The following is a 20,987-nucleotide window of genomic DNA, read 5'->3' on the forward strand; positions in this document are numbered from 1 at the left end:
AGAGAAAGCCTCTCCTAGAGGACTATCTAAAAACATAACTTTTTGATAAAGAAAAATTTAAGTGAGCATAGCACTGATGATTCACACCTGTAACTCTAGCTACAAAGGAAGCTGAGACCCAAGGATGACAGCCAGCCAGACCATAAAAGTCTCTAAGACTCTTCTCTCCAATTACAAAGCAAGTAACAACAATAATAATAATATAACTTAAAATAAATTTTAAAATGCTGTGATTTTTTTTTGATAGAAAATGCTATGTAGCATGATACTTTTTAAGTACATTTGAACTAATTCTAGTTAATTAACATATACATTACCTAGTATAGTCAACATTGTTTTCTGATGGGAAGAGCTTCCTATCAATACCTTTTTTCTTCAAGAATGCAACACATCATTAATTGTAGTCTCCAGCCTGTTTGGTGGATTTTTAAATTTTCTTTCCCCTTATGAAGCAATACTGAAAATGGCCAAGATAAGGAATTAATTGATATGTCCATCACTGGGCAAAAGAATAGAATAGAGACAGTAGAAAATTTTTCAACCATTACAAGATGAAAATCCTATCAAGTATTTGTAACATCGTGAACAAACCTGGATGATGATGATGATGATGATGATGATGATGATGATGTGTATGTGTGTGTGTGTCTGTGTATGTCTGTGTCTGTGTCTGTGTGCTGGTTCTGGAACTTGAACTTAAGGGCTGGGTACTGTCTCTTAATTTGTTCACTCAGGGAAGAACTCTCCCACTTCCTTTACAATATGTCCTACTACTTTCGAGTAGTTCAGTGGATATAAGGATCTCACACTCTTTTCTAACCAGTCTAGCTTTGAACCACAACTATTAGGTATCATACTCCTGAATAGCTAAGAAGCTGGATGGTATTAGGTAAAGGAAAATGAGGTAGGCATCAAAAGACAGAGATCACATGATCACACGTATATATGGACACTATAAGAACTGGAGTTGTAGAAGAATAGAGCAGTCATGAGAGGTTAGAATTCTTCATGGTTAGTTTGACCAAAAGATTTTAGACCTTTTTACTTTTAAGAAGAAGTACTTTCAATAAAGAGGGATTTAGTTATTATTATGGATGTATAGATGTGGAAATGAATTGCTATTATGGACTTAGGAATTATAATATGGACTTACGGATGTAGAAACAAATTACTAACTGGTTGGAGAGGACTTTGAAAGAAAGAAATCTGACTTCTGAGCTTAGGCCCTTAATTGTAATGTGCTATAACTCCTCTAGAACTGAAGACACTGCTGGTTGACATAAATTTCCCACACTCCAGCAAGACAAGCAAGCAGTTCCTCTGCCATATAAGTTGACTCCATGACATGGATAGGAGGTCCTGATGCTTTTCCATCAATTCTTTTTGATCTATAAAAGGCATTTCTAAAGAATGAAAATTCTTGGCTTTCCAGGATCTACAATAGGTTTAGATATAATTATCTCATAGACATGTTAAACACAAATATTTGTATTTTCAAATTTTGGCTACTTCTCCAGTTACTCTGAATTTAGTATATATTTTTATTTCTGTGCTGTTACATTATTATAGAATTGCTTAGGGACCAAGAATACATTTACTATGTTATAAAACAAAACAAAACATAATTAATACTACTTATCCAACATCTGTGTCTTGCATGGAATGGATCTTCAGGGTGCTGAAATGGATCTGCTCCTAATACCTTTTCATGCTTTTTTTCATTCACTAACAAGCAAGTTGTCTCATCTAAAAAAGTCAAAATCTTTGAGGTGAAACATGCACAGTGTACAGAGTAAAGAAATGGACATTTAAACATTAAGAATTTAACATATTTATGAATACAAGAAGAAAGCTTTCAATCAAGGATTAAAAAATATTTTGAAGATTAGCCTGGGGACATATCTAATAATCTCTATTATTTAAGTGTTAATTTTTATTTTCAACTCATATTCATCATCTACGTAATCTGATCTTTTTGAGTTTTTTATAGTCCCTTCATTTATTTTATTTTATTTTTCATCTGAAACAATATGAACTCTGATTTGAACTATGTCTTGAACTTGTACATGGTAGGCAGATGCTACCACTTGAGCCATAGACTGAAGTTCCAATGGAATCTCCTGACATTTCACCTGAACTGAACTTCATTCTTAATCCTGCCCATCTCTGCCTAGGATTATAAATATGAGCCACCATATTCCAGCATTCAGATTCTCTTGAAGAACTTTTGCTCACACTCGAAATAAGATGAACCAGGAAAGGATAAACCAAGAAGAGGACCCAGTGTTCCACACATTCATAAAACTCACCAAAATATGTTAGCCGAACTTGGTTGAAGCCCTTTACTTATCTGGCAGCTGCAGCCAAGAAAAGTTTTGCACCTGCCTTGAGTTCTTCCCAAGAAACATAATCAACAATATGTGTTCATGCATCTATAAGACGAGATTTATCATGGGCCTTGGGCTCATGATTATGCAAACCAAGAAATCTCACACAAGTTGCTTTACAGGCTGGCGAGCCAGGACATCCTGGCTCAGTCAGTCTGGTATGAGTCAGTACAAGTCTAAAAGTCTGTAAATTGAGCTGGTGAGACATCCTGGAGTTGGAAGCCGCATTCTTGTTGTTGCATTATTTTTAGTATGTATCATCATCATCATCGTCATCATCATCATCATCATCACCACTTTATTATTTCAGAGAATCATTCACCAAATGGATGAGACTTATCCAGATTGATGGGGACAGTTCTTAATTTCCACTCATAGAAATGTTAATCACTCCTGGAAAACCCCTCATAGATGCACCCAGCAGCCATCTCAGCATGCTTTCACCCAGCGAAAGCAGATATAAAATTAACCATCATAGCACTCTGGATTAAGGGACCCTTTGCAATGTCTGCACACACGTTTTCTTTATCACAATTAGGACCCATTATCTGGAGGGTAGAGACAAGCCATGTTACCAATGATACCAAACACTCTCAAGCAGCACACAAGGACAGCCCCAACAAGCTCATATCATAGTGTGCCAGGTGGAAAAACATACATATGTATGTATATATATATATATATATTTCTACTATTCAGTAGAGGCATTGATAAAGCTACTAGCTTACAACACACTAATAAGCAAGAAAGTCTTCTATGGGGCATGTATATTTCATCTAAACCCCACATTGTTCCATTCCCAAAGCAAAATGTTACGCTCTTCAAAATCTCCAGGGAGGCTAGAAGCATACAGCTTTGGGTAAAATGTAAATTTCTTAAAATATTTATCCATCCATAAGTGGCTACATTTTTGACATTATTATAGGGTTTCTCAGTGTTCCATTTTATTAAAAAATATTTATTTGGTTTCTAAGATTACTGCTTTTCTAACCACAGAAAATTCAATTACTGAAAACTACAGCTATCAAACCGGTTGAAAATAAATAGCCTTTTATCCAAAACTGGCAAGGACTGGTTCGTTTCTAATATGTAGCCATTTAAAAAAATAAATGAAATGAAAAAAAGAAGACTTCGATTTTAAGCTGATGGATGACAATGGCTGAAGCTACTTTTTTTTTATCATCAACTAATATTTAAAGGATGATGCAACAGAAGAGAGCCAGTTCAAGACAAACCATCACAAGGAGTTAATTTGCAATTGCTTTTCCTATTTTGTTTTACAAGGCAGAAAAAAATGCCATATAAATATATATATATATATATATTTGCATGGGGAAAATCAGCTTTCTCTCCTGTTTTCTCTCTGCCTTGGTTTGACATGTTTAGTAATACACAGGAAATACGATGAGTGAGAGCTGAGAACGTGGCTACCCAGTATGTGGGCTAATTATGTGCTAAACAGTCCAGGGGCAGCACATTGCTAGGCAAACCAAAAAAATGGGGATGTTGAATCAGATACTGGCATATGCTCTCTCTCTCTGTAACTCTCTCTGTCTCTGTCTCTCTCTGTGTGTCTCTGTCTCTGTCTATCTGTCTATCTGTCTGTCTCTGTCTGTTTGTCTCTGTCTCTGTCTCTGTCTCTGCCTCAGTCTCTCTCTCTCTCTCTCTCTCTCTCTCTCTCTCTCTCTCTCTCTCTCTCTCTCTCTCTCTTCTGCTTTCTCTTTTCTTTTGTGTCTTCACAAGTGCATGTTAATCTCCTATACTTCCTCTTTTTCTACAAAGAATACCATTCCGTGGCTTCTCAGTGAAAACCAAAAGGCAAGATGAATTCACTCAAATATCAGAACCACTTTGTGAATGAAAGCACCAAAGTTATCTGCCCTTTGTTTTGCCTGTATGGTCTCTATTTCCACAGCTTTGCCACCACTGAACACAGACCCTCAGTACCCTCCATGTAAGTCAGACTGAGCTGCAATTCAAGCTAATTTCCATAAGAGAGGCACAATATCCCTGAGAAGCTGACCTGGTTGAAGAAACAGATATTGTGTTATCTATTGGTGTCTGCCACTGACTTCTCCATGAGGACAATTTGCAGAGAACTGATAAAATGTTTGCACTAGAAGACAACATTAGCAGGACACAGCAGTTAAAACCTGTCATCTCAGCTGCCACCTGGCAGGTAGGGACCATAGCATCAGAGTTGGAGGCCAACCTGAGCAGAAAGAATTCTGAAAGACTCCATCTCAACCAATAGCCAAGTGAAGTGGCAGGTACCTTCTGTCCCAGCTATGAGAGAAAAACACAGCATTTGGACATGGTGGCCTGGGCTTCTCATTCCTAACAATACAGGGAAGTACAAGTAGGAAGATTGGAGCTTAGGTCTACTAATCCACCAAGTTATACTTATGCCAGAAAAGGGGAGATAGAGATATGATTCAAGTGGTAGAAGGTCTGCTAGTAGGCATGAGACCCCACAGATCTGTCAAAAGATAAAAGGAAAGGAAAAGGAGAGAGAGAGAGAGAGAGAGAGAGAGAGAGAGAGAGAGAGAGAGAGAGAGAGAGAGAGAGAGAGAGAGAGAGAGAGAGAGAGAGAGAGAGGGAGGGAGAGAGGAGAAAAGACACTTGATTGGTGAGAATCAAGATACCTAGATTTGCACACTTTCTGCTATTAAACCAAGGGTGGACTTACGCAAACCATTCAGTCTCCATGAGACACAATTACTTTTCCTCCAAAATGAAATTGCTTGCCATTTCAAACTTCATAATTCATTGCCTGAACCCATTCAGCCAGTGCAGGCTAAGCTCTAATCCAACACTGTTCCTCGGAGGGTGGATCACTTCAAATGTAACACTTTGCATTTCTGCAAAAAAATATTTCCAGTGTGGTGGTGAGAGCCATGTATGCTTTTTATTGCCATTTTATTTTCCCCAAAAGTGCTCTCAACATAAACTTCTTGAAGAAATGGTGGGTGGGTGATGTGTTAGATGTGTTAATCACAGTCTTGGAAACCAAGATGGTCAAGGGAAACCTATGTTTAACTCGACCATCAGTGCCTTGCCTGTCTTCCTTGTACACTTTTGCCACACCCTGGAATGACTCGTCTTTCAGGGGGCTGGGAGGGGATTGGAAAAGAAGCTTTAACCACAGCTGAGTGTAGCGCGTCCGTGACACAGTACAGTAGAGGGACGTACACAGAAAAAGGTAAACTACTCCATGGAAGTAGGCCCTGGCTTGAGCAGGGAAAGACTGGCTTGATAAGGAGTTCCCTTTAAAAGCAATGTAAAGTAAAAAGTCTCTCCAGTTTTACATCTCAGTCTCTCTGTGTCTGTCTCTGTCTCTGAACCATTCCCTCTCAATTTTCACTCCCCAGTTTTGCAGTCTTCCTAAAGGGCAAAGTGATTACAGATAATATTTATAGTTCTGGGACCTTGCATACTAGTTTCAGCACTACGCACTATGTTGCAGTCATAGGTACTAGATTAAATACACTACTAATTATACCTGTGTGAGTCTTTTACTAGTATGGAAGGGATAATCCCATGAAAGGCCATACTGGAGGGTTTCTTTTTTCTTTTTCTTTTCTGGTCCTCTTTTCTCTTACGTATCTGTGAATACAAGTGTTTTATTATCTTCAAGTGGTCCTACAAAGCGGGCTGCAATTTAACGTGTCCATTTGTAAATACCATCTATTTTCATCAATGCTCTTCCCTTCCATTAATAAACCAGAAAGATGACTAAGGAAGCCGGTGTTAGCCAAGAGAATGATGCTTTCATGGAATTTTATAAATTCTCTTGTAGATGAGGAGTTGGTGTCATCCTGTCAAAGTTCAGAAGGATCAAAGGATGGAATTTAAAACATCTTTAAAGAGCACAGAATCAGGGGATCTTTGCTAACAGCTTCTGTTAGCAGACTTGGCCTCACACACCCCATGCTTCTGGCACAGCAAGCATGGCTGTTGATTGACAGCTCGTGATGCCTAAGTCTGACAGTAGAGTCTCCTATCCAGGGGCGATGACAGGAGGAGGAGAGGGGCGTGATGCTTCATCTTTGAAGTATTTTTTAGTATCATATGCATCGGTAGTGGCAATTCTTATGTGGAGATCATGATTGCAATACTTCCAATGGAGTTTTCAAATTGTTCTGTGGTTTCAAGATGTGATCAATTCTGACATCCACAGCAAAATTTTAAGCAATTGGTAAATTAGGAAAGCAAGAGGGGGTGGAGTCATGTGTTGGTGTTCAATATAGAAGGGTAATGAATGGAACCGAAAACTCTAAATGTAGACCTTCATTCACTGGAGAGAAAATGGTGAAAATAATTATCAGAAATGGCAAACGGATCAGATTAACTAGTCTGGGTAATTGTGTAGTAAAACTTGCATAGATTATCTAATTGTAGTATTAAAATTAACATACTTTGGGAAGAGATAGCTAAAACCATTTTGTCATTTAATTTCCATCTTAGATGTAGAATAGCAAATCAAAGAAAGCCATTAATGAAAGATACAAATGAATGGCAAGAATTAAAGTCACTACCCTAAACCTGAGTGAACACAGTTTTTATTTGGTTGGTTGTGGGGCTTGAACTCTGGGCCTGGGTGCTGTCCCTGAACTCTTCAGCTCAAAGCTATCACTCTACTACTTGAGTCACAGAGCCACTTCCGGTTTTCTGATGGTTAATTGTAGATAAGAATCTCAGGACTTTAGATCCTAGGTTGGCTTTGAACCGCAATCCTCAGATCTCAGCCTCCTAGGATTTATAGGTGTAAACTGCAGATGCCCAGCCTGAACATAGTTTTTGTGCTAGGGATGGATATGAAATATCTTTCCCTTTTAAGGATGACCAGATTCATTTCGTGTAATTAATTTCACTTAAAAAAAAATCTAGCTTGACCTATTTCTCAGTCATCTACTAGCTACCAATCTTAAGTCATGAAAAGAGCTGGAATTCTGACATCAACAAAACTGAGACTCATTTTCACAGAGCTTCCTTTTAAATGAATACTAGTTGTATTTTTCTAATCATTCCACTTCTACTACTGTCTCCTTTGACAAACAATTGCAAGAGTGACTAAAAACAAGCAATCACACCGAAGACGGTTAACCTTCTATTTTTCAGAAATGAAACATTTAGGATTAAAAAGGAAACTTGAAGCTATATTTTCATCTACATTATTGTCCTGAAATGTGTTTGCATCTATGACTGGAAAAGGTTTATGCTGGAGACAGGGAATAATAAAATATGCTGCTGAAGACGTGTGATAAATATCAAGGGGTGTTCAAAGGCAGACAAATATATTACTTGAATATACATGGCAGGGGGAAAGGCTGAAAACTCCCATGCTAATCTACTGCCGATATGATTTCCAAGTTCATCTGGTGGCTGGTTAACGAAATCCAACCACTGCACATTTGGGACATAATTATGTAGAAGCAGAAAGAGAGCTTGTAATTTATACCAGTGCCTACCCTATGTTAGCTTCCAGGAGATCTGACCCTTTCCCCAACCACTCTTAGTCCAGCCCAACTGCACTCATTCCCAGTCAGATTGGAAGTTACAGCTTCCACTGGAAATATGGTTTATGGATAATGTATCCATAATGGAGCCTCCACTCAAAACCAATACAGCAGTAGCTCAGCCATCAACCATCAGTCCATAAAATCTGCAGTTGACTCCTTTTTCTTTCTTTCTTTTTTTCTTAAAAGGGGCAGGAAGCTAATGGATTTGAAATTGCAGAAGCGGACCACAGACCTTTTTAATAAATGAAAATAAAATTGAGCCTCAGGTTTATGTTGATCTGTAGAACTGTGAGTCCCAGAGTTCTCCGGCTGTTTCCCCCAGGGTTGATTCTCAGCCTAAACCACCCAACATTTATAGCTGATAAGTGTCTGCGAAATGGTAATAAAATACAGTGTGTGGAGTTGTAGAGAATGTAACTTATCACTTTCATCAAAAGCTCCCTGAAAATGTGTTTATCTAAAAGGCTTGTATGTTTGTGTATATTTCAAATATCTCCCCGTTAGATTGAGCCAGCCCTTGAAGAAAAAAAAAAAAGGGAAAGCTAGCCCTTGAAAAAGCTTCTTTGGAAACTATATAGCTAGGGATTAATGATTACATTTCCTTGGTTTGGAGATATCCTTTAGGTTAAAGAATTCATACAAATATATACAAATGAGACACTGAATATTGCCTGATTCTATTTTCTCACTACATCAAGGTAAAGATTTAAAGCTCCATTCATAAAGGAAGTTGGAAAAAAATCTTTCTGAAGGTGTTAGGTGATTTTTAACTGTGGTACAACTGGTGCTAGACTCTTTGCATTCACTCAGCCGCCTAGCGGGGGGAAATCCTGAGATGGTGAAGAAGAGTTAGGGATGGTCTAGAAATCATTTTTTAAAAAGCTGGCTGTGCTGGCAACTGGTGACAGCACAGAACATAGATGATCTTATCTGAAAATTCTTCTGAATGCTTAAAGAAACAGACAAAAAACAATGTTATATATTTTTTCAATAGAAGACTGTTTTGAGTTTTAAAAATTCCCCATGACTCATTGAGGTTTTCCTTAAGAAAGGGGTTTACTCACTATCCTTGATAGAATTATTCAGGGAGTTGCAAAGTTATGCATCTCCTCAGCATATGTTACCTGACGGAAGACACCATAGGAAAGGATTTGAATGTATGCTTAGATTATTGATTCTTAAAAAAAATGCTTTCAAATATTTGCAAAATGTGAGAGTACCTTCCTGACTTAGAAAACAAGTGACCCAATTTGCCTTCAAATGTTCCATGCTTTGATTATCACACTACTGTCAGAGCATCAGTGACTACTTTAGGAGTGGACTTTGATGTGGCATGTTTAAGGGAGATACAGGATACCAAAGTCTCCCCAACTCATAGCCATGGAATCACACTGCACCTGGGATTGTTCCCATCCAACCTGTTAGCAGCAGGCATTCATCCTGATATTCTTTCTTCTGAAAGATTGAGAAACTTGCTCTTCCAGCAAAGATTGATACCTCTACTTCTGGGCTGAGCCAATCTGAAAGGATGCCAAGAACTCAGGTTTGAGGTAGTCAATTAGGCTCTTCCTTTATACAATTTTCAGTAAATATGAGGAAACACTTGGTGAATGAGATGTAGTCACTTCCTCTTCATTTGTTCCATTGTGTTCAGAAATACATTCATTTTTAAAGTGTCAACCAAAGCCAAATTGAACACACTACAATCACTAACAAATTAGCAAAATAGCCCATCTAATGAATTGTGCCCCCTAAACTAATTGAGCTTCTTTTGAAGGAGGAAATAAAAGATAAATTTCCTTTGAGTCTATTAGAATCCATCCAAACATTTAATTCTAAAGCCAAGCTGTATTTCAAGAGTCAAGCTATGAAACAAATTCATCTCCAATTCACTTCAATCACCTCCAAAGAATTAGGAACATACATGGTAACAAGATTAGAACAACTGGAAGCTTCATTGTGTGTGTGTGTGTGTGTGTGTGTGTGTGTGTGTGTGTGTGTGTGTGTGTGATAAAAATCTTCACTGGGGGGAAAATCCATATTTCTTTAATTTATGAACCCCCTCCCACCCAACAGAGCATGAAAAATTTCAAGTGTGACTTCTTTGACAGGCAGAGGGTGGAAGGTTTGAAATCTGTTCAAAGGCAGAGCTGTCAAAGAGTCTTGTCACAGGTAAAATCAAGTGCTTAGCTGTTAGAGACAAAAGCAGCCAACTTGACTGATTTCTCTGCCACATGTGTGCTGTGAATAAGATTTCAGGAATAGTCTCTCTCTCTCTCTCTCTCTCTCTCTCTCTCTCTCTCTCTCTCTCTCTCTCTCACACACACACACACACACACATACACACACACACACACACACACACCAGACAGGATTGTTTCTCACATGAATTTTAGCTACATTTTCTTAATATGCCAACCTCCTTGAAATCAACTGTTAATGGAATTCTCAGCTCCAGTGATGAAGATTTATAGAATGTTGATGGGACAGCTGTGGAGCTTTTCATCCAAGAAAATGATCACATATATGCTAATCACTTCTTGAATAAGTTGACATTCTAGCTTATTTTTTAGCATTACTTTTGGGAGTTTTATTTCTTTTTTATTCTTATTTTTTTTTTTGTGGGTCACAGGGCTTGAACTCACCCTGGGTGCTGTCTAGGGTGAAGAGGAGCTCTTCAGCTCAAGGGAACAGCCCTACCCTTGAGCCACAGCCCCAGTTCCCATTTTCTAGAGGTTAATTGGCGATAAGAGCCTCAGATCCTTTTGTTCCCGGCTGGCTTTGAACTTTGATCCTCAGATTTCAGCCTCCTGAGTACCTAGGATTATAGGCGTGAACCACCGTACCCAATTGGAAATTTTATTTCTTAATGTTCATCTCTTATCTCTGCTTCCTAGGTCCAATCATTTTGATGAATAAAGTGTTATTCTAACAAGTACTCTCAGGATTTGGGAATGGAAATACATAATATACATACACAATAAGTGAATTTTATTTGCCACATAAATTATCCTCATCTCTCCATGCTTCCATAACACAGTCTAAATTCAAAAAGTAAATAAATAGGTTGTTTGTTAGCAGTTCAGTTTCAGTCCGTATGCATTTGTTCTAATCAAAAGTGAAAGTATCCATCATCTGATTTCATGCTTTCAAAGCTAATTTAAAGCTGAGAATTTCTTCTCCCAGATGGAATCTTTAATATATTTTTCTAAGACATTAAATACAAGTATGCAGGCTGACATTCCAGTGATGAGTGGTCACAGAATTTTGTCCTATTGCCTTCACCTTGGCCTTTCTCAACTGCCTTCACACTGAGCTTAGAAGCAACTGGACTGAGGTGCCATGAGTTTGGCCTAGTGGTAGAGTACTTGCCTTATATGCATGAAGACCCAGGTTCGATTCCTTGGTACTACATACATAGGAAAAATCTAGAAGTGGTGCTGTGGTTCAAGTGGTAGAGCTCTAGCCTTGAGAAAGTCCAAGGGTAGTGCTCAGACCCTGAGTACAAGCCCCAGGACTGGCAAAAACATAAACATAAAAAATAAAGAATCTTACCCATCCAATTAAAAAAATCAATCCTTAAATATAAATCCACAAAAGTTACCATGACAGTCAGCTATATCTCTCTGTATACTCAGACATGAAAGATATGTACCTATGTTAGTGTGTGTTGTGTGTATATGTACATATGTATATGGGGGTATTTTGTGTTTTGTGTTTTTATGTGTAGATGCACTATATGTATGTATATATGTACTAAATTTGCTTAAAATATAAAATAAGTGACAAGATCCAATGAACAGGTCAGAGCCAATGATGAACAGATATGATGGACTTTTTTCCCTGGGGAAATTAATTTTTTTTTATAATCTGGGCTTAAATTCAGTCTTTGACTCTGTGACTTCAGACAAACTACTCAGACTTTAAAAAAAAAGTTGAGAATAGAATCTTCTCTGTTAGTTTTAGAGTTACACAAGACAGTAAATATTACACAAGACAACTTATTTCCAGGCGTTAGATACACATACTCAAGTACTAGCAGTTGAATGGATGCATAAAACAAACAAGAAAATACGATTACTGTCCAAAAGCTTCATGTACAGAGAAAATCTCATGCCAGTGAAATGCAGTTGAAATCAGGGTCTCTGGAGTAGAAATCAACTGATTCCCAGAATGAGTGTCAATAGGCTTACAGGCTGCTTTCCTTAGCCCTCATGATCATAAAGAATGTCACATCTAGAGTAAATCAGACCTAATTCTTACAAATCAGTCAAGAAATCAGTCAAATTGGCAGCTTTGGAGCAAGCAGACATCTGTGCTGCCATCAAGCCTTCCCTTAGATACTCTAATATATGCAGCTTTTTGTGCGCAAGTCCTCTTGATGAGAATGATGCAATGTCTTAGCAGAAGACTTCTAGTCAGACTGGACAGTTCTCAGCAGGGTGCAGGATCCAATTTCTTATTCCCCACTCAGGCAAAGTAGCTCTAATCCACCCCCTGCTCGAATCCATATTACTCCTAATTTTAGCAAAGACTCATTAGCCAAGCCCCTAAATCTCACTATAACTTTAACAATGGAAGGCTTTAAAGGTCTTTGGTGGGGGGGGGGGGGGATAGGCTCTTAATTAGAGCCTTTCATATACTAACAGCTCCTAGATCTGCATTGCAAAGTAGGGTAGTTCATGTGTTGACTACAATGACTCCAGGTGTGGATCAAGATAATGCTTTGTTGATTGTATAGTATTCTGAAACCAACAACAAAATACTTTCACAAAAGCCTTTACAGGATGCACAATAAAGCAGGTGCCTAAAAACTGGAGGGAGAGCTTTGCAGTTATTCTAGTAGTCTAGTATATCTTAAATGTAAATAAAGCTAACTTGACAAGTACTGGTGGCTCCTGCCTATAATTCTTACTATTCAGGAGGTTAATATCTAAGTTTGAAGCCTGCCCAGGAAGGAAAGTCTATAAGACTCCTGTCTCCAATTAACAAGGACAAATGTGGAAGTGAAAGTTTAGCTCAAGTGGTAGAGCACCAACCTTGAGTGAAAGTAGCAAAGGGACAGTACCCAGGACCCAAGATCCTGTCCCAGTACAAGTGTATGTATGCATACACAGACACATAGAAAGAGTTCATGTGTGTCTTGATAGGTCAGAGCCATTCTTGGAGAACTTTTTAATCCACTGTGGTGAGGACTGATGTTTTGAAGCAGGAGATGCTGATATCCTTCCACATGGTAATGCAGTGCACCATGGATAAGGATGGTGATTTGGAAGTAGATTTTTGTTGTTCTTTCGTTTAAAACAAAATCTTGACATTAACATATCCCTACATTAATATATAAAGTTAGTATATTAACATTTGTGGCAAGACAACACTTCATCATGTATGACGCTCTCACATATGGGACAGACAGCATTCTGTCCTTTGTCCATCGCAGGTCATATATTTTGAAAACGTTTCTGGAGTTAAGTGTGAGAAGAAATATGAATACTTCCATCAGCTGTGAATCATTGGGTGATGAATCAAGGGCCATTAAATCAAGTGAAGAACTCAGTGTCCCAGAAACCAAGCTTCCCTGTTTTTCCTCCCTTCCAATTTAAGCAGCATCTGGGGCAAGAACATAAAAAGAAACTAAACTATCACCTACCTGCATATAGAAACATTAATAATCTGACACATGGGCTGAGAAAAAAGATATGTCTTTATAATTCGACAAGTATACCTCTGTAAAGTGTGGGGATGAAAAAATTAAAATCTCAGATCCTCAGCATTCTTCTCCTTTGAACCCCAATTATTGTTTCTTCCAGAGAAACCATATTTAACTGTTCTGGGTTGAGACTAATGCTGCTTTTCTCTTTCTATTCAGGATCCTTCCCAGATAACAGGAGATAGGCATAGGACTCAGCTCACACATACTGTTTCTCATCCCCAGTAGCCACCTCCTGTCTGCCTTTTTTTTGGAAGTCCTGGAATACGATTCTGTCTGTGTATGGAATGGAACGCTTGTCAACGACTCCCAAGAGACCCTCCCCGGGAACGTGAACATGATAGGCAGGGTTCACTCTGCACATCAGGTTGTTGGCTTTGTTCGTCAGACACCTGGTATTCTGGAGAATGGCCTAACATTCCTGCCCTCTCAGGCGCTGGGAAGGGAGGGTCCCTTCCTTTCTGAAAGTGGGAGAAGGACTACTAAAATGCTGAGGCACCATCTCTGTATCTCCCTTGGAATCCATGTGGAGCATCCATTTCTATGCCTTCTCCCGGCCATGCCTATGACCGCCTGAGGAAACTTGAATGAATATGTTGTTGTAAATAAAATGGTCTAGCTGAGTCAAGCGTACTGGGAAGTAACTGGAGCCCACAGGCTGAGAAAGTATTTGGGGCTGATGTGAAGGAAGAGCAGCCTAACTGGGAAACTGTCTGAGTCAAAACTTGACCGAAGTCAAGGTGAGGGAGAGGGAAAGAGAAGACCTGGAAGGTTACGTTCAGAGGTAGTGATGGTAGTGACTGAGTTACCTTGGCTTACTTTTACTTTAAACTTGGAGTCATCTTCCCAATCCATCAAAGCGCTCAGAACCCCTTGATCACATCCTGTATCTCAATTAGGGATTGGCACTTCTAAGTTCCATGGACAAGCTAGACAACTGAGACCGAACGTATGAGGATCAAGTCTCAGTTTCCCAAAATGGAGCATATAAGCTCACATATAGAATAATACAACACCTATCCAGTGAGGTGAAGTGACACATCACAATGGGACACAGGGCTTGTGGCACATAGTGCGAATTCACTATGTTACTATGTGTGAGTTTTTTTGTCATGAGCCTTGTGGTGACAAGAGAGATGACTATTAAAGAGACAGGGACAAGAGAGTGTACAGAGAAGAAATGCTGAACAAATGACAAAATCTCGCTTCAGATCATCAATGGCTCATGTCTGTAAGCTTAACTGTTAAGAAGGCTGGGAAATAAGGATCATGATTCAAAACCAACCCAGGTAGAAACTCATTCCCAGCTAGCCAGTAAAAATAAAAAGCCTGAAGTGGAGCTGTGGATCAAGTAGTAGAGCCCATATCAAGCTCTGGTGCCAAAGACAAAACAAAACAAAACAAGGTATTTGAAATGTAAAAACTGAAAGTAAAACAAGTGTTTATGCAAATGGTAAATTCCAAAACCATCCAGAAGCTGATGGTTCTGAGAAATAAAATTGTTTCCACCATATATTGTAATGCACATAAATTGGCAAGCATAATTTTAAAAAATAGTTATATAATGGGATTTAAAAATTCACATATAGGCCGGGAGTTTGGCCTAGTGGTTAAAGTGCTTGCCTAGCATGCATGAAGACCCAGGTTCGATTCCTCGGTATCACATACATAGAAAAAAAGTCGGAAGTGGTGCTGAGGCTCAAGTGGTAGAGCTCTAGCCTTGAGAAAGTCCAAGGACAGTGCTCAGGCCCTGAGCTCAAGCCCAGGACTGGCAAAAAAAAAAAATCACTTATAGACAAAATTCTTGTATAGACAAGAGCAGAGAAGGGATTCATTGTTACCTTTCAACACACATGTATCGTGCATTCCAATCAATCTCAATCCTTCTATCATTCTCTCTGACCTTTCTCAAAAGGACTTCACAATTGGTTTTATTGTTCCATTCTTATTATTGTAAATAATCTACATTGACCACATCCAATTTCCTTTATCCTCCTTCCTTGTTAGTCCAATGCAATGAGAATGCTTGATAAATTATCATGCATGCACGGACGGACACACACACACACACACACATCCCCTAGTTAATTTTCTGTGTCAGCAATCTATAACTCTGGCATCTATTTTGGTTTTGGTCAAATGCTAATTAGGCAACAGTGGACAAAGTAATATTTGGTGTATCTCTGCACATATTCTGAAGTTAGAGGGAGGCTGAAAAATCCAATTTGGAAGATATAATTCAGAGAGCTTCAAATACCTCGAAGATTATATTTAACTTGATTAGCACAGGAAAAATAATTGAAGGCACTTGTCACAATGAGCTAGAAGTTTTGCAATTTAAATAAAGATCTAACATGCAGTTAAAATTAAACTAATTGTAGATTCTAGTCACATTGTCATTTTCCCCTGCCTTATGGGAAAATCCTTCAAATTTAACGTTCCAATAACTGTTGTTGGTATCACTACAGCAATGGACCTTACATTTATGTAAGATATAAATCTTAGTTATTTAGCTACCGTATATTAATATCATTGAGAACTATGATCTCATTTAATCTTTAACACTTTACAGTGTAAGAGCTTTACATTACTTTCATTTTATATTTGAAGGGATAGGTAGATAGAGTTGCTTATAAGTAGTTTGAATGCACTGCTCACATACTTCCTTCTAGAAAAAAGGAATGGTTCATGAACTCCTCAGTTAGCCATATATATCTGAACAGTGACAAAGTTTTGTCCTATGGTTTCTCACATGATAAGGATCCTAAATTGAACTTCTAAAAAAATGATGCATGAATAGGTACAACACAGAATTTGGGGGCAGTAAATATGCACTAATACTAACATAGAGTTGAACAAGTTTCAATATACAGTACCAGAAACCATGCAATGCCCAGCATCAAAACTGGATTCTAATGTAAACTGCAGACTTTGGGTACTAATGGTGTACAAAGGCAGGTTCATGAATTATGACAAACGCAATGTCTTGAGTGGAAGGTGTAGGTATTGTTTGAAGCTGTGTGTGATGGATATGTAAATTTTCTGTGCCCTCTGTTTTCATAATGCTTTGTATCTAAAACAACTCTATGAAACAGTTCCTATTGGAAACACGTATGGACATGTAATATTCTTTTAGCTTCTCCTGCACTGGAGTTCCTGCTCTTGATATACAAGACGAAGCTTAGATAACCTCACTCCTATTGAATAATTGATCATATGAACTTGATCAAACAGCAACTACTACTGACCTTAAATTATTGCAGTCATTCTGTTAATTATGTGACAATATTGTTTTATTTCTCTTTTTACCCCACACATCATGAATTTTGTTTATCTCTAGAGCATTGAATTAATGTTGTCCCTACAAATGATACCTATCTCAGATAGACAGAAGGTTAATTATCTCAGATATATGAAGATACTTGCTCATTATTACCTGGCCATTATCAATGAAGCCATGCAATAAAATTGGAAAAGGTGAGTTCATGTGGTGTAGGGTTTTCTAGTGTCATTTCTGGGGAGCTCAAAGCAGGCTGAAGCTTAATGACTGATAGGATGTAAAGATGAACAAACCATGACTTGCTCACTCACATGAACCTAGGTTTCACACACCCAGCACAGCTGTTGTCAGAAAATTCAGATGGTGACCACACTGTTTACATGGTTTCTTCTTGTTTAACATGGTCCTTCTCCACAGCTTAGTCAGCTTCTCTGCTTACTTCTCAGACCACAAGCATGCTTTTCATTCCTGGAGATCTACAAAATCAATTCAAACTTGGCCACCTGACCTCCAATTGGTATACGCCTTATTACACAGCAGATTGCGTCGATGTCTCATAGTCTGTCCAATGCTAATCATAAGCAAGCCCGGGTGTGGCTTTCACATTCCAGATCCCAGATAGAAAAGCTTGGTGTGAAATTTCTCATGGGATCTCTCTCTCTTTTTTTTTTTTGTAGCTTCCAACCAATCAAATGCTGGTATACAGAGCAAAAATAAGGACAAGATATATAGATAAGCAACAATAATGACATATTCCTCCATTATAAACCCTACAAAAAGAGGCAATAACCTCTTTAAAACTCTCTGGAACTATTCTGTTGCCTCCATCATCAGACTTTTCAGGTACTCAAGAATAAAAATCATTACTTAAAAATTATATCTATAAATATATAGTTATATATTCCTTTCTAGTATAGTTGTAAAATGTGCATGAACACGATGCCAGTCTTTGACAGGGAAATTTAGTTTTAGGTCACTCGATTTATGCCTTTGAGAGGAAGCAATTCCCCTGAAGATTAAACTTTCATTAAGTTCTTTCATTTATTTCCTGCCTCTGCACCCATCATATCATGAGTTCCATAACTGATGTCTTACTGTGGCCATAAAATGCTTGCACTTGAACTTTAGGGACCTGTCAAACACCTCTCCCTCTCCCCTTTTACCCCCCAATAAAAAACCTTTTAGAGAATGGTACTTAAAATTGACAGTCCCAGTGGTCGCCCTCTCCAACCTACGTCAACGAGAATGTGCCTTGAAGAGATGGAAAACGTAATGTGCACTTTAGACAATCACATTGTGAGGCTGATATTCCACACTCCTCTGCCCCCAACTCCCCTCCCATTGTTTTGACTAGACATCGGATCATACTGAATAGATTAACCAGTCATTGACTTGGGACACCTACTGCTTGGAATGCCACTGCACTTGGAGTGAAAGGGGATAAAAATGCCTCCCCTTCCACCCCCAAGCTCCTCTTCTGTAGCAATATTTCTGCCACACAAATACTCAGCTGTCAGTTTCAGCAAAGCAGTCCTGGATAGCCACAGTAGTTTGTTGTCAGAATGAAAAATGGCTCTGTGCAAAAGGTCTCGAAGCTGGGATACTAACAATGCAGGAGTCTTGAGTTAAGCATTTGACAGAGAACTTTTGGTCTTGCTGTTAAATACCACTTAATACTGTCCTGCCTGATAATCCCCGCTGTTTAACAACTGGAGGATCATGGCTAGCCATGGCAAAATGCCTTTCCGACAGGGAGAGAAAATGGCCAGATGTCATGTATTTGCTTGGGAGAAAAAGAAAACACAACTCTTTGCATCCAATGAAAATAAGAATTAAATATATATAATTGCAAATGTACTACAGCTGAGAATTCATTCACAGCCAAGGGAAAGAAGTGAAATTCTAGCTGAGGTTAGCTGCAGGTAAAGAGCAAATGGTCTCAATATAGACATTACTTCTCCACACTGTGTTGTGTTCTTCCACAGAGTTGTCCAGTGAGGAGAGAGAGAAAAAAGTCAAACTAGTCATCAAGTCACAAAACTTTCTCACTCACGGTGTCATCTAGGACTGAGAATTATGTACACATTCATGGGTATGTTGCATTTTGTATGTGGGTCTTCCTGTACAAAGACATCATTAACTATAACAAATACCACAGAAGATTTTACTTAACTGTGCAAAATGGAATATTGTTCTCCAAGCAAAATTTAATTATTTTTAGTTAATAGAGCCATAGATGACTTGTGATTGAGGGTGAAGTTCAGCGGGAGAGTATTTGCCTCGTATGGTAAGGCCTTGGATTGGGTCTTACAAGAGCAAAAAGGAGAAAAAAAATAGATAGGAGACAATATTCAAATATGTTGACCCCTCACCCATTTTCTCTACATTTCTGGTGATTTCTTAGAGAAGGTGATGAAATTAAAGCTCTACATACATGCAAGTATGTTCTGGGAAGCTTTAGAAAGAAATACTTAAATAATCAAGCCTACATTGAAAGAAAGGAAATATTTAAAATCTTACTTTAATTAGGTTAAAGTAAAATGCTTACTATAATGTTTTCACTATCACAGACCAAAACAACATGAAGCTTTATTACAATGAAATACTTGTGTGTGTTTGAGTTTTTTCTTTTCTTTTTAGTTTTTGGAAGTCTGGGAGAATACTGAGGATTGAACCCAGGGCTTTATGCAGACTAGGCAAGAGCTCTGCCACTTGAGCCATGCTCCAGATCTTTTGGTATTTGGGTGGGGGGTTTGGGGGAGGGTTCTGAGGCTTAAGTTCAGGGCTTGGGCACGATTTCTGAGCTTCTTTGTGCTCAAGGCTCTTAATCTCTACCACTTGAGTCACAGCACCACTTCCAGCCTTTTCTGAATACTTTACTGGAGATAAGGGTCTCAGGGAAATGACTGCCAGGGCTGACTTTGAACCACAGTCCTTAGATTTCAGCCTCGTAAGTAGCTAGCATTACAGCTGTGAGCCACCAGTGCTTGGCATTGATTTTGCTATTATTTTCTGAGATAGGGTCTCCCTAACATTCTCCAGGCTGACCTAAAACTGGCCATTCACTTATTCTTACCTGAGAAACTGGAATTACAGGCATGTAATGGCACACCAAGCCCATTAATTGAAAATTTCTGAGTTCCTGAGAATTTTCAGATGAACCCAATGGTTTTTCCAGAGCTAATCTAATGCCTTACAGAGAGAACATGGCATCGGTTTACTGTGACATCGTTCATAATCTGAACCTCGTATTCCATTTCTTTTCTTTTTACTTTCTTCTTTCTTTCTTTCTTTCTTTCTTTCTTTCTTTCTTTCTTTCTTTCTTTTTTGGTTGGTCTTGGGGCTTGAACTCTGGGCCAGGGTGTTGTCCCTAAGCTCTTCAGCTCAAGGCTAGAGTTCTACCATTTGAGCCATGGCACCACTTCCAGTTTTCTGGTGGTTAAATGGAAATTAGAGTCTCATGGACTTTCCTGCCTGGGCTGGCTTTGAACCACAGTCCTCAGATCTCAGCCTCCGAGTAGCTAGGATTACAAGGCATGAGCCACAGTGCCTGGCTTTTATACCATTTCTTAAGATGTTAAAATACCAAATAGATGTATGAAGATTAGAAGCATATATTACCTAACGCACAGTGATATATTATTGTTTTATGTATTCTCTCCACTTTTGAATCATCTTTCATTTTTTATTCACTAGTTTAAAGATTGACATCTCCCTTAATATCCTGTAAAAAATGTTTTAAGTCACCCAAGAGTAATTAAATCACAACAGGGTTGTGACACCATTGGATGATATGAAATCAGCCATAATATCTCAAGTTTAGGACATAGAGATGTCTAGGGTATGTGTTTAGACTTGGATCTAATTCAACAAACATCGTTGAAAAAGTTGAGATAACAGACATGCTTCAAGCTACTCCTCTTATTCACTTCACCAAGTCTCAAACCTAAACCAACGGAAGAAAACAGCCAAAAAACAAAGCAAAAAAGAAAAGCAGATACCCTGAAGCTTGTATTGGTGGTTTTTCTTGACATGTCTTCTAGTGAATTCCTAAAATTGTTTACTCATAACTCTGCCTAAGGCTGTTT

Source organism: Megascapheus bottae, chromosome 17 (genome assembly GCF_031878675.1).
Source record: "Megascapheus bottae isolate mThoBot1 chromosome 17, mThoBot2.hap1, whole genome shotgun sequence".
NCBI classification, from domain to species: Eukaryota; Metazoa; Chordata; class Mammalia; order Rodentia; family Geomyidae; genus Megascapheus; species Megascapheus bottae.